This window comes from Drosophila subpulchrella, chromosome 3L (genome assembly GCF_014743375.2).
Source record: "Drosophila subpulchrella strain 33 F10 #4 breed RU33 chromosome 3L, RU_Dsub_v1.1 Primary Assembly, whole genome shotgun sequence".
Lineage (NCBI taxonomy): Eukaryota > Metazoa > Arthropoda > Insecta > Diptera > Drosophilidae > Drosophila > Drosophila subpulchrella.
Window position 1 is genome coordinate 5,867,915 of NC_050612.1, and position 15,455 is coordinate 5,883,369.

The 15,455-nt window shown below is 41.0% G+C and overlaps 2 protein-coding genes across 2 annotated transcripts in view; one reads left to right on the forward strand and one right to left on the reverse strand.

Annotated features, from left to right (window-relative positions):
* Positions 1-15,455, reverse strand: part of LOC119555158 — a gene marked incomplete at its 3' end in the record, with an annotated part of 98,111 nt that overhangs the window by 76,617 nt on the left and 6,039 nt on the right.
* The window catches only part of LOC119552888 (frizzled-2), a 99,374-nt gene that overhangs the window by 74,807 nt on the left and 9,112 nt on the right, over positions 1-15,455 (forward strand). Inside the window, exon 6 of the mRNA XM_037862795.1 lies at positions 6,981-7,047. The gene's annotated coding sequence lies outside the window, so the exon portion shown is untranslated. The remainder of the gene's footprint in view (positions 1-6,980; positions 7,048-15,455) is intronic.

Genomic DNA, 15,455 nt, shown 5'->3' on the forward strand with positions numbered 1-15,455 from the left:
AAGTCGGCCATAAATTATGTTTTGTTTGGTTTTTGTTGCTCGCTGCTTTTTGTCTCCTTCATTGGGCTTGGCTATAAATTTCTCGTTGACTCTTTCCACTTGTCAAAGTCTTTTCATTTTCTTGGTGCTTGATGGTTTTTTTATGATTTTTTGGGGCCTCTCCTTTGGCTTAATTGTGATTGGGAGGGGATTATCTCGTTTTTTAGCAATTGGATGCTGCGAAAATTTATTGACAAGCGCATTGACACTCGGCCAGTCCAGTGAGTCAGTCAGTCAGTCACTCACTCAATTCAGCAGGGAGACGTCAGTTGACTTGTCACTCGCGACGGGTCTGTCAGTTTCGTATCCTGGTAACCGTTTTTTGCTGATCAGCCACGATGGAGCTGTCAGCTTAGGCGCTAATGTGCATACTAATGTCGGATGCTTCGGGAGGTTTATGGCAGAAAGAGTGGGATTTGACAGCGGAACTATTGGGGAACGTTCTGGGACTTATGTTGGTGGCAGCGCAACAAGTGATTGAGTTTCAAGATGATCTAAACGAGGCAGGAATAGTAATTCCTCCTAAGACTCTGATTGGATTGATTGAATAAACTAAGTATATGTACTAATATATACATGATACATAATATTTTCAAATTGAAGCAAATATTTCAAAACAAATGTATGTCAAAGAAAGCCAAGCATATGGATACAAATGATTATAGAGCATAGTCAACAAAGTCCCACAATGTTGTCATATCATTCTCAATTTATTGGACCGCAATCATCATCTGCCACATGCGGCTTTCAGTTCCACCTTTTGCCTGTTCCACCTCCGATGGCAATTTGTCCGCGGGCCTCGCATTATGGGTTCCCATGATCATTTACCGATCTTGTTATAATTATAAAACCCACAATTGTCTCATTGCGGGTATCCTCTGCCAGAGTCTAATCATGTTGAGGCCCGGGCAACTCCTCCAATGGGCAACCGATAATTTACGGACAACCTGAGCAACGACCCTCGTAATTATAAAAGCATTTCCCTCTCTGTTGCACTCTTGGAGGCCCTCTTTTTCTCTCTGTACACACGGCTTGTTTAAATAACACCAACATATTGATTAATTTTCGAAGCAGGGTTGCAGACGGGACTTGACATGGTTCGAAACGGGCCAGAAGCGGGTCTCGAGTCGTCCATCAAACTGGCCAAGTCAACTCGGGCCCCGTGCTGCAATTCATCAAACTGCGGGCCAGAATGGGTTGTCTTCTTCCCAGTTTCTCTACACAGAAAGAAAAATGTATACTTCTATATAAAGAAAAATGTTTAAAAATAGTAAAAACAAACTAAAACGTTTACCAATTGGTCTTGTGTTTCCTGAGTATATATTTTAGACCATCTTGATTTAATAGAATAATATAAAAACAATCTGTAAACCAATTTTTCCGAGTGCCCTGCTGTTTTGTTTTGCCTTGTTTTGTTTGATTTATTTTGCAGCTCCTTCAATTTTTCCCATTCAGTCATATCATTAGGCTTGAGGCTCTCTCTTTCCCTGTTTTTTTGATTTTTTGGCCCCTGCCCATTGTGGTTAGCGAAGGAAAACCGAAATCAATTTGACATGATTGCCATGGATCATAATTTTTTCTTTCTCTTTTATTCGGCTGGTTTCTCGGCGCTTTCTTCGGACCCCGGGTTTTCGGTGTGTGTTTGTTTTGAATATTTTGTTTGCCGGCTATTAGGTTTTGATTATTTACGAGCTGAACCCATGGGGCACACACTCGCCACAGAAAACGGCTCTTGGCTCGTTGAAATTGGCCCGGCAATTAGCCAGCACAAACGCCCCTCTAACCGAAAAACGGTTATTTGTTTTTAAATGAAAAATCACCGAAAATGACCAAATATCACACAAAAACTGGAGAGACAAAAGAAGATCGCTTTCGGCGCCCTTAGATCTCGCACTTTTATTATTATTTTAGCATGCCAGCAAACTATTTGTCTTTGGCCAACAGTCAAGCTGAAATTGCCTTTTAATGGCAGTTTACTTATTTATTTATCTGTTTATCTTTGCATATCTCAAAGGTTTGCCAACTTCGAAGGCAGCTAAAACCCGAAAAATACCTCCCGACTCCAGACCAATTTATCTTTTATAATTTTTCAATAAATTTATTGTTTTTCGTTTCTTTTTGTTTGCGTTTTTTGTCGATTGTTTACAAAAAACATTTATTATGCATAGTTTGGTTAGACAGGCGAGCAAGCTATCAATTTTTCACCTTTCGTATCTGGCAGATACATCAAACAAAAAGTTGAAACTTGTTGCTTGGGTTTCGGTTTTCGGTCTTCGGTTTTCGGTTTTCAGTTTTCTGGCGGTGCTGCTTGCTAACTGTGTCGCTAAATGTGCTTTGCGGTGTTGTTGGGGAGATAAATTCCATAAAGTCAACAGCAACACACTCTAAAATCGACGACTACTAAGCAACAATAACGATGAGAAATGACAAAGGCAAGCGACGACGACGCTATCTGAGGGAGAACTGATGATGATTTATGAGCGTCAGAAATCAAGTAGAAAATTACGGTAATAGAAGAACACAGGCCAGCCTGCACACAGATACGAACGCACACCGAGGTGGTTCGAACTCGTAGATACATCTACGCCCTCCTACCTACATGGGTTTCCAACTTTACTCGAGAGGTTAGCACAGGCAGCCGAAATATGTACAATCGAAATCGACACCGTGCATTGGGCAATTTTAACTAGAATTTATTTCGGGTTTGGGCAAACAGAGCCCACATGAAAAAGCGATAAAAACATGTTTTCCAATGGCACAGTATTTCGTTGGGGGAGTTATTTTTAATATGCTAATTGCCAATGCAAATATCGAGCTAGCGCCTGGTTGAAGCCATTTGCATTTTATACGAACAAAACTTAAAGTGTCGGGTATAAATCCAATGGCACACTCACGCGTGTGGGAGAATAGAAACAGAAACAGAACTCGTATTTATGGCATTTTTTCTTTCGTCGGGCATCAGTTTCGCTTTGAGTCTAATTCATTTAGCAAGACGACACCTTGTTAGAGCCCTGACTTATGACGGGATGTGGGGGGATATTTTCCAGCTGCCATGTGTGTGGGTTTTAGCTGGAAATGTGGCGACTAGGTGTTAATTTTGTTTGTTATTCGAGCCAGTCGGCAGTCCCCAAACCCCAGGAACAAATAGTTCACAGCCAGCACGAACAACGAAGAAACACCGTTTTAAGATGAAAATTTCCATTTAAAATGAAAATAACAAGGCATGCGGGCGAGTGTGGGTGTTGGGAAAATAGGGGAGGTAGGGGGAGGTCTCAACAAGTGGAAAATACAAATAGAAATTATCTTTGGGGATCACTAATAAATGGAGGTTGACAAGGGATCCACGAATATCCAAAGCAATATATTTTAATTAAATTTAAAATATCATTCAAATAATCAAATAACTGACACGATGCCTGCAAATGTCTTCCAATCGAAATGACTCACAAGTTAATTAACACAAGCCAACCGCATTCCTTAGATTGATATTGATTCTCTGGACTTCTTAGAAAGCTGCCCCCAACACATCCTTTGGATCACTCGTTCCCCCAAGAATCAAACGAGAACAAGCCCAGTGAAACTTATTTAATATGCCTTATATAGAAAGCAGTTAATTAAATCGACCCTGTAGGAGGGCGGCTGTTTCTGGAGCTTCCCTTGAAATCAGTTAACAAAAGCCCAAAGATAAACAGAGCCAGTCGAGGAGGATGCAAAGCAAAGGGGCCCAGAACCTCAAAAAAGAAACGGAAAATAAGGGAAGGGAAGGGAAAGGAGTAGCAGACCCGAGTGGAGTGTATAAAATGCCCAAGTTTAAACAGAATTCAGATCGAGATCCGAGGAGGGAAGGGCGCGATGGGCAGGCATCATTAATTCTCACCCAAGTGTTGCACGACGACTGCAGCGCTTCCTCAGCCCGCTGTGCATATTTCCAATTAAAGCGACTTGCAACTCTAATGAACTTGAAGATATCAATCTACGCGCTGTTAACCCTAAAAAACCGCAGACAGACGACGGCGACGAAGAAGTCCGGCACGAAATAAATGTCAAGCTAATTAAAAGGCAGGGTAAAATCTGGGCCTGCAATCGAGCATGCGATATTACTCATAAATTTTCCGTCGTGTCTCTCGCAGAGGCAACTTTGTTTAGAGGCAGCAAATTAATTGAAATAGTACCAAAAATAGAAGCCACAACTGAAGTTGCTGCTGCATGTTCATGTATCCACCAGATACGCATCTCTGGGATGCATATACGCACATGTTTCTCTTTCCGAGTCCATCTCCAACCCATCCAAAATGGAAAGGAAGCGCTCGGCCCGCGTTAAAACAAACAAAAACATATTTTTCTTATAAACAGAACTCTGAACAAAATAATTTTATTTTCAGCAGGCAGCATCAGGTTCTCTTGTATCTCTGTGTCTTCCTTTCGCTCCACCTCTCTTGAAAATACACTTGAAAGAATTTGTGTCTTGAAATGTGTATAAATAGAAATTGGTTTAATTTAAGGAGTGAATTTGTTTTCACAAACATTTTTAAAAGAATATTGAATCCTTTTACTTATTTAAAGGCCGAAATAGTTTTTAATTTAGGACACACTTGAGAAAACCATTTTAAATGTTATCTTAGATGATATATCTTTTCTCCCTCTGTACTTGAGTATCTTTTTGGGCTCTCGCATCGAAACATAATTAATTTCTGTTTGTTTAAGGTCTGCGCCTGCGACTGACTGTTGTTTCCTGCGATGGCGACGGCGATGACGATGGCGATATTTGTTTTCCTCCGAGCGGAGAGATTCGAGAACTCCTTGAGATTCATTGGAATTTCAATTTTCAAAAAGCGATACTCCACACAATACATATTCATTGTCGTCGCTCGCAGTCGTGTTGGGCATTTAAATGCTCGCTCATAAATTTGTTTTCTGCCTTTTTGCAATGTCATAAATTAAACATTTTCGAAACTGATACGTTCCGCCCCTCCCAGCGACTGCCTCTTTTATTTTTATTGATCATCAAGTTGACATTCGCCGGGGAGAGAATATTTTGCCATAAATTATGCGCCTAATTAATTGGCCTACAAATTCCAATTCCTCCGCTCAGAATCTTTCCCAGTTAATTAGTCAGAAACTGAAAAGCGAATCAAACGAGTCTGGGGCTCTGAAGAGCTTGGAGATTCTCCATGTTGTCTCAGCAGGTTGTTCTTTTTTTGCTCTTTGAGTTTCAGAGATTTTTATGGAAATGTATCTGTGTGTCGCAGATTTATAGCTCTGGATTCACATTCAAATTGAGCTTTTCTTGGAACTTGATTTGTTCAGGCTTTGAAATTGAATAAAGAATAATTTCTAAGATCTCTTGGGCAAGAGATTTATAATGACAGGCTTGTCTTATTAAGAATTCTATAAATACAAAGCTGCGCATCAAAAAAGTTTTTGGGAAGTGTCATAAATGATTTTTGTTGCCAAGTTACATGAATTATTGCCCTAAATTCTAGGAGTTGTCCCAAGAAAAAATTATATACTAGAAGCGTTTTTAAAGAGAAAAAAAACCTACAATAAATTGGAGTGCAATCTCGAGGCTTTACAAGGTTTGTGTATTACCAAAGTTTTAATAAGTATAATTTTTCAACAGAATCAGATATGGTTTTCCTCATTCTGAGCTATATTAATTGAGAAATACCCAATTTTTAGTGGGTAAAACCATAGCCAACCAAAGAAGGCAATTACTCTTGAAACATTCAGACTTCTCCCCACATTTCGCCATGATCTCCAGTCCTATCTCAATTAGGCAAGCCAGAAAAACAAATAACGCAAAAGCCAGAGGCAGACGTTCATAATTAAAAAATTGTCATTTTGTTGTCGTTTGCTTAACTTTATCTGCAATTGGTTACAGCAGAGATTACACTTGGCAAATTGTGAGGCGGAGGTGAATCAAAGGCGGCAAATGTGTGCCCACAAATGCTAGGCATTGTTGCTCCCCCGACTTATCTGGGGTTTCTCGGCTCGGTTTGGTTAGGCAAATCTTCTGCGGCACTCCCACACGAACAGTTTCTGGTTCAGCTTCAGATACAGATACAACAGCAGATACAGATACACGGATACGGATACGGGGGCAACCTCTTCTGCGGCTCTTTATTTGTCGCTGGCTGATTAAACTTGCATTATATACACACTTAAATATATGTACAAAGAGTGCCGTTAAAGCAAATAACAACAAGGCGCGTTCTTTAATAAGAAATAAAGAAAAAGAGCGTCGGAGGGAGTGAAAAGTTAATTAAATTGTAGGCGAGTGGCTCTTCCACTGGCACACACGCAACTTCTTCATCATCCGGCGAATGTCTGGCCCCTTAATCCCGTGGCGTGATTAAAGTAGTCCACTTTCGGCTAGGCCCAGGGATAAGCCCCCGGCCATTTTCCAGCCCCACCACGCTTTCCCCTTTCTCCGCCGGCTTTTCCTGTTTGCTCTTTGGGAGCTGCTACTTTCCTCTGTTTTTCTTTCGTGGTATCTGCGCTTTTGAAGTGCTACTGCTGCCGCAGAGACAACTGCAATTGTTCTTTAGCCGCCCACAAATTTATTGTCCAAATATTAACATAATTGGCCGGGACCCCGAGAAGAACATAACTCAGGCCGCAAACTGTGGCAACTCTTTCCTCCTCGGACAGCCTGTAAATTTTGTCGCCAAGTCCCTTTTTTCCAGCAGTTTTTCTGGCGTAAATCCAGTTTTACGCTTATGGCATAATTAAGTTGTTTGGCCTTTAATATTTTCCAATTATACAAGATTTATAAACATTTTTTACGACCCCCTTTACGATTAGCAAGATTCGGCGATGCTCGAAATCTGCGCGCGGGGATTCCGCTTTATGGAAGTCGCAGTGTTTAAGTTTTTATAGCTGCACGTAAAACCATCAGTTATCAGATAACTTATCGTACCTCTTTTTGCATCTCATTACAGCTGGGCGGAATTGAATGAACCAGGAAATCAACCAGAAAGCAGCTAAACCAACGGAATGGAAAAAATGGTAAGTGTAGAGATGTTTGGAATGGGGGTGTGAATTCGAAAGCGAATTTAGAAAGTATTCAAAAATTACAAATAGAAGATTTAGAAACATTGGAAAATGTTTTTTTTTAATCTACATTTGTACTTTCATATTGTCTTCATTTAAATAGATTCTTTTCGTTTGCAAAATACTTACTTGGCTTGGAATTTATAGACTCTCCTGCCCTATAACTTGGTTTCCCTTACTATTTTGCATGCAACAAGACATCAACTAGACGCAAATATAAATAAGAGGCCAGAAAGCTTGACCTTTCCCCGCCAAACACTTTGCCCCTTGGCTACTTCATTGCGCTTAGTTTGCCGCACAATGGAGAGAAAAATGCCAGGGCCCTCTTTTTGTGACCCGGCCAGTGCAATTGACCAAGGAACCGAGGAGCCAAGGAGCAGGAGCCTCCTAGTAGTCGGTATCCAACATCATAAACATCCTCTCGGTCTGCGGTTGTCGGCAGTTACTTTTCAACGCCAATTTTGCTCTTCAAAACGAGCCATCTCCAGGTGCACTGGGAAAAATAACTACCAAAGAAACATGTCAGTTATATTACAAAAAGGTTTCCATCTTTTAAGTGACAAGTTCAGCATTTTCATATTCCACAATGAACTTATTTATATTTCCCTATTTTTCAATTCAACTACTGACGTTTTTAAACAGTTTTCCTCTGTGTAGAACTATACTTTGGTTTGAGCCTGGTTTTCTGGTTTCGGCTGCCGTGGGCGATGCATCTTCAGACGCGACTTGTTGCCCCATTGTTGGCTTACCCTTTTGAGCGGAGAATATGGGAACATGGCCGAGAGACCGGGAACCGGGAACCGGGAAAGAGAGAACTGAACTGAATCTTCGGGCATATATTTTGCCACTTTAACGTTAACGAGCTGTTGACTTCTTTCTGCTCTTGCCGGCAGTTGAGTTGCCAAGTTCTTCAGCCCGACTCCATCTCCATCTGCATCCCCATCTCCATCCCCATCTCCTCTGGCCCATCATCATCATCTGGTGCCTGCTTTGCCTATCCATCATTCTCTCATATTTCCTTTGGCTGCCTTAATGCAAAATATCCTGGCAAGCCTTTCAGTCTAGTTAGCATCTGTCCGTCTCTTTCGCCCGCTCTGCAGCCGTCTCTTTCGCCGTCTCAACTTGTCTGGCCAACTGTCGAAGCTTTTTGTTGATACGGTACGGTCTTTTTTCCAGACTCTGTTGTTTTATTTCGTTCGTTCGGGCCTCATTTGTTATGCGAGACATTTCGAAATGTTCTCGTAATTAAAACATGAGAATATTTCCATAAATACAAACATTGATTCAGCCAGATGGGCAAACACACTGCAATGACACATCATCATTCTCAATCCGTTCGCTCGATCCTGTGTTTTCTGTTTACAACGCGTTTGCTCAAGATTACAAATAACTAATTTAATATGCCAAACATGCAACGTCTCCCTTCGCAGCATGTGGCGCTCGACTGCGCTAGGGAAAGATGGAATTGTTCGGTTAATTGAATTATAATTGTGGACGGCAGGCAGCTACGTACTGCACCCCCCCAAACGAGGCTTTCCCCACCGACCTATAGCACTCCCTCGCAGATGATCACGTCGATCATGTCGAGCAGTCAATCAATGTTCTAAAGATATTTTCATATTCTCGCTGGGTAAAATGTGTGTATATTCCGTGTAGCCAACGGCAGAGTTCATTAGAAATGCCAGTGCAGTGAGGGATCTGTTGGGGATGGGTTTCAGTTGGTTGGGGATTGGGCACAGAAATTGTTATGATATTTATGGGTTAGAAAATGATGGGCCTCTTGCGTGATGGAGGTATAATTTATAATTGTGGCAATAACTTCAATGCAATTATAATTATAATGTTTTAAATTCATAGTAAGCTATGAAAATCTTTAAGAAATAACTCACAAATTTTCAGAACCATTAGATAAACCCTATATAAAAGTATCTAGCCCTCATAAAAAGTCTAAAAATGCTTATATAGACGTACAGAGAACATAGACGGCGACTAGAACCCGAGTTAAACCGAACCATTTGCCCAAATCAGTTTGCACCTTTCGGTCGGCCCAATTGCCCCTGATTCCATTCGATTGAACTCTACTTTTGTGGCACGTCGGCAATGGCGTCAGTGTAAACAACAGTGGGTATCCACGCTCCGCAGAGCCACACTGGAACCACCCGTTGAGTGGAGATGGTATAGAATGGTATAGGATGGTATGGGATGGTATAGGATGCTATAGGATGGTGTGGGGGCGAAGAACGGTTCGGAGTGGCACACCATCCGACATCCCTGCGTGCTGTTTCCTGCCCGAAAAACACGCGCTGATTGCTCTGGCTGTTGAAATGCGCTTGAAAAAATAAACCAAGAGCCCAGGGAAAAAGGCATAAATTATTTGATGCAACAAAACCCCGTCCCTGTGGAAAATTAAGGTGACCATATGTGGCCGGAGGGCAGGGCACCCGACCGAGAGCAAGTGAAGCAAGAAAAACAGTTCATAAAATCAACAAACAGCAGAAGATCCACAGAATGGGAATCTCGAACAGCATTTGAAATGCCGTGCAGGGAATTCCTCTGTTGCTGTTCGTGTTTCAAATAAACTTCGAAATGCATAAATAGTTTACAACAATAACAGGGAATCAGCAGCAGTTTCCCCGAGAAGGAAAGAAAAACAGGAACAAGTGCGTTGATTGCAGCCAGCCGCCTGCACTTTGCAGTGGGAGTTGGGCGGAAAATCGGGGAAAAACTGGGCGGGGGAATCGTGTGGGCCGGGCTATTTTGAAAGCGTCTGCCGAGATGCCGAGTGCAGAATGCAGAATGCAGAATGGAGAATGGAGATGGAGAATTCAGAGTGTAGTTGCATCTGCAGCATGCCAAGAGTTCATTGGTGCCCACTTCCTCTGTGGCGAATTCCCCCCGAAAATGTTCTTTTCCACCCTGCTCATTTACATTTTTTGTGTTGTTCAGCTCATTTGATTTCCTTGGACTGCGACCAGGGGGAAATCAAAACTGACCAGAGAGCTGGGTTCAAAAGCATTGCTTTAAGAAAAGTCAATCAAAATTTAAAGTACCACTGTAGTATAATAAATTGTGTACTTCCATTTAAATTCCCCCTTGCAAAACAAAAACCAACTACACAAGTTTTTATTTCTAAATTTGCAAATCAGTTTTTCAGTTTTATCTCCTCGCAAAATCGTTTTCCATCTGCGTTTAAAATAAAATGGAAATAAATTCCCCGGCCAACTGTAACCACTTTGCAACTTCAATTCCTTGTTACAAGTGCAACATTTTATTAACCCTCCGGTTGTGCCCACCCCCCAACTCCACCCCACCGTTAGTTCGAACAATTTCCCCACATATTTGGCGCTTTGGCATCGTAAATATTTTTATTGCAGAGCCATAAAAAAGAATAACACAAACAGAACCAAGGAAAAAGTGCAATAGACTATCAACAGTTTCACGCCTTCCTTTTGCCCTTTGCATACTGCCATGTTCGAGCGAATATCGGTTGATATTTTGTATCTTTGTTTATGCCACACATGTTACGCCTACGGAAAAGTCGTATAAAACATCGGGGGAAGTTCGAAACACATACCCTGTCGCATGTCCCGCAGGCCTATTGTCTGCCTTTGAGTCGCAATCGGTCTGGAGTTGAGTTCGGTTGAGTTGAGTCGAGTTGACTGGCTGTTGTTCCTACATTTGCGAGCCATATGCTAATGGGGAAACTTCGGATCTACCTAGGGGCTGCACTGGGAAAAAATACTCAAAAGCAAAGAGTTTTCTAAGGAAATTCAATCTAAGAACGACAAAAAACCTTTATGTTTTCAGACTTTAAGATCCCTAAAGTTAAAGTCAGATAACCTAAACAATACTTAAACTTAAGAAAACAATTTATATAATTTGATTTCAGTGCAGGCAGCCCAGGTTGTTTGTCTGTCAATCAGAAATAAAAATTATGCAAAACGAGTTTGCTGAGATTTATTTTCAATACCTCGCATGTTCTATAAATGGAAAGAGACCAACAGTTGCATGGAAATTTCAATGGGGAATATTAAAATACGGCTATCGGAAAAACTTGACCTCTCTGGCTCTTGAAATATTCCTACATTTTTCAACTAACCAAATATCAAAGCTGTCAAACTGCCGCGCTTGATATGTGGAGTACAAAGTTCATCTGTCATCTGGGAATCGAAATTCGGATCGGTATCAAGAGTCATGTGCTGTCCACTTTCGAACTTTTTCTAGGCGAGCGGCGTTTTCCCTTTGATATGCCACCAAGAGCCACAAACAAAAAACGCTGATAAGCCCGCGATTTATTTATGATTTGGTTCGATTTGGGGTCTGATGCTTTCATAAATTTAAATTCTGGCCCTGGCGTTTCAATTAAGCAATTGTTGTAAATTGTTTTTCGACTCATTCGGCTGGGTCTCCGCACTTCCTTCGACCGATATTGATATTGATATTGAGTGATATATGGCTATAAGTAGACTGTGTCTCGATAAGATTTCCGTGGGACTGGCCAGAAGAAATTAGTCAAAGCTGGAAGCGCTTGCATGCAAATTATTGTTATGGGCAATTTGGCCATTAGCCACAGCGCCATAAATTATAAACAAGACCCAGAGCAGAGTCGCCGAGATGCGAGATGCCTCATTGAAATTCCCCTAGCCGAAGGCACAAATCCAAAAACCTAGAGCCCGGGGGAGCACGACTGCCTGGGACATGTGCCTCGCATTTCAAATTTACATCCACATCCATATACCATATACCATATCCCAAGTATCCGTAGATTGAATTTGGTAATTTGTGGTCTCGCATTGGTTTATGCATTTGCATTCGCATCTGAATTGGACTGCAACTTTACGACTTGAAGAGGGTGCTAAATTAGTTGGAAAATATTTGGAAATGTGTGTTTTGGGCGGAGAAACCAATGTTGTGGTCGGTATTTATAGAATGTCTTTGGGCGGTGTTTAAGGTGGTAAATTAATCACATTTTTAAATGATATTTTGCTGGGCCAACAAATGTGTGGAAGATAAATTGATGGGCTTAATATTATTTATTTGAATGGTTTATCAAAAGTTATTTGTATTTAAAAACAAATTTCTCCACTGAAATGGAACCAAGTCAAAGGGGAATTGAATATTTTTTCTAGCATTCCCATGGAATCTTTCATCCGTTGATTGAACTCATTTGTGTCTGTCGAAGTTTACGCAACTAATTTTGGTATTTATTTAACATTTTTACAAGAAAGCCAAGAAAAGCAAACGCAGCAGCAAAGCCATTAAAAGCCATTAACTGAAAACTTAAACGCATGCCAGAGACACACAGCGAAGTGGAGAAGGGGTGACCATCCAGCGAGGGAAAGGCGGGAAATCGGAAAAGCGGGGAAAATGGGAAAACGGGAGGCGGGCAAACCGGCGACGGTGGCTGCCGCGTGTTTATCGCTTGGCGTCGGGTCGCGCACGCATGCCAACAAAATAAACCAAGCTAGAAATGCCATTAAATACGAGAGGAAAATACGAAAAAGTACGGAAAAAATACGAAAAAATGGGGAAAAGCATATACATATAATACAAAGCAAGCCAAAAAAAGAAAACCAGGAGAGGGCAGCGACAAACAAACATGAAAATCAATGCCGGGCGGAGGAAGAGCCACCCACCAGGATAGCGGGGCCCCCGGGGCGTATGCGTAATATCGTAATATCGGGAGAGCAGCGCAGGAAACCATGAAAACAGAGCGGGATGGCGACAAATTTATAGCATTGAAATAGAAACCAGACATCGAGACGTCAAATTGGCCCCCACACACACAGATTTCAAAGTCAAAACCCAGGCAAACTACCAACGGCAAAAGTGCTGGCTAAAACAAATAAATAAAAATCCTTTTTGGCAGGCCGCACTCTAAAAACGCGAATTTATGAGCCATGTGAGTCGTTGTTTGCATTGCATTAAATTGCATAAATTAATTGCCACCAATCAAGAATGTTGCCAAATCGCGTTGGCGACTCGTAAATAAATAAAACTAATGTCTAGGAATTAATTGCGAAAATTCGGTCAAAGCAAACAAATTGTAAATTATGGTGATTCTATTTTTTTCTGAAAAACTGCTGTGTTTATTGGGTCGTAGCTTGTGGTCAAGAGAAGGAAGTGTTGACACCTGAGAGGTTTTTCAAAATTAATAAAATATATAAAAATATATATATATATATATATATATATATATATATATATATGAGATATATCAGAGCCAAAAGAGCTCCAATTTTCCGGTGTGCTGTGGAAACCATTATTAGTAGTAAAATAAGTTTAGTACTTAATTAAAAGTGCTGCTGTGGCACAACCTCTGTACTTACTCTGACCCAAGCTCCGCAATTAAGCACCTTCCGCAGGTGGGGGTCACACACATACAGGGGCAGGGATACGACCGACCTCCAGCCCGGTGTCACCCATGTATCTGTATCTTCAGCTCCCCACCTCGTAGCTCACCATTAATTATCCATGTCAGCGGCATTTTGTCACACAACAACCATCGCTACTATGGAACATCCTCGCATTTTCCGGGAGCATGTTGCAGATATATTTCACTTAATTTCCACACTGACATTAATTAATACCCGTGTGTGTGTGGGTGTGCGAGGGAGACGGCACGTGGTTGTTAGTTGACAACAAAGGGCACTAAAAATGTTTGTACGCCGAGAATGGGGCTGGAGTGGGAGTTTCGCCCCGAGAAGGAGTTCCACCAGAGACATGCTAAATTGTCAACCCAGAACTTCAGACACAACATGCATCATTCATGCCGTAGTGTATATGCTTGGGCTTTTGGCCCTTCCTCGCCCTCTTGACGCTTTCAAATGACCATAAAAATCGTTTTTATTGCATGTGTCACCACAGCCGGGAAACTCTTGCCGTAATAGTTTTTCTCGCTCTTTTTTGTGTGTCAATGTCGCCGGCAGTTGGTTATTTTTTACCGCGGTTCCCTTTAATTGCCATGAAAATAAAACAGCCACCGGAATGCGAGCCACAGACAACGCGGCGACAGTCGTTAAACCACCTATTTTTCATACCCATCCCCGTCTTGCTGCGCCTTCAATTAGTTTTCCATCAACGAATATCAGCATATTTTATTTTTTAGTACCCGGCTGCATTTATGATTCAATTACTTTTATTACCAAATCGGGGTGTAAAATGCAGTCGCCGGTATTAGCCATAAAACGCTCGATTATCAAATATGACCATAAATGTAAATCGTAGATAAATGGCAATAACAGTATTTTCCTTTTGGAAAGTTAAAAAGCCAACAAATGGCAGTAAAATAAATGTCTCGGGAATGAAGGATCGTTAAACGAGAAGTGAAAAAAATTGAAACTGGAAAGCAATACCATTTGTAACTGGTTTTTACGTGCCAATGCAAAACTAATAAAATAAATTTGAGTAGTGTAAATAAATTGGGAAAAAACTAATTGGATATTGTCAACTAAATTTTATTTTACAAGCCATAAAGTTGGAATTATACAAATGCTAGATTTATAATCCTTTTCAATCCATAAACCTGGACAATGATTTTCCCCACAACTCATTATCATTACGCGGCACTCAATATATCTTTGTAACACCTCAGTTTGGTGAAACAGTCATGAAATTTTTATAGTTCCTCTTACGCCGCTGTTTTATGATGCGTTTAAGTTGCATCGTAAAACCCCTCCACTCTTTTTCCCACCCAGAATATTGTTATTTTATAAATGTGCCACATCCTGAAGCAACAAAAATTATATATATTTTTTTTACTCTTCGGATATTTAATTTGTACCCCACAAAATTCCCTTTTGATGGGCGGCGTGTTGTGTTTCCATTGTCGCAAAAGGAAATGGAAGTGGAAATGGAAATGGGAACGGGAATGCAAGGCAATTCGTTTTTAATTGTTTTTCTTCTCCCCCAAAAAGTATGCTAGGGGGAGTGGCAACAACTGTCAAAATAAAAACGCTTGCTCATGCTGCAAAATTTGAAATGGAGAATAAAATCTGCCGACAGGACAACCACCCACACATGCAGGACTTGCATGTTTTTTGCCCGTTTTTGCCTTTTAGCAGGGAAGACACTTGACACTCTTTTGTATTTAGTCAGCCAGCCGACAGTTCACACCCCCCGAAAGGCACCCTTCCCTTGGCCTCTGCAGCTGCACTTTTGTCTTGTTATTAGCAAAATTTGCAGGGCAGAGGAAGCGGGGCAAAATCGGAAATTTAATTTTATTTCCATGTTTTTGTTTCGCCCCGAACTCTCTCACTTGCACAGAAAAAAATAATTTACAAGAGTTTGGATTAATATTGAACATTAATGTGAATTTTATAATTAATATTTTGAATTTAAAACATTAAATTAACTTGAAAATG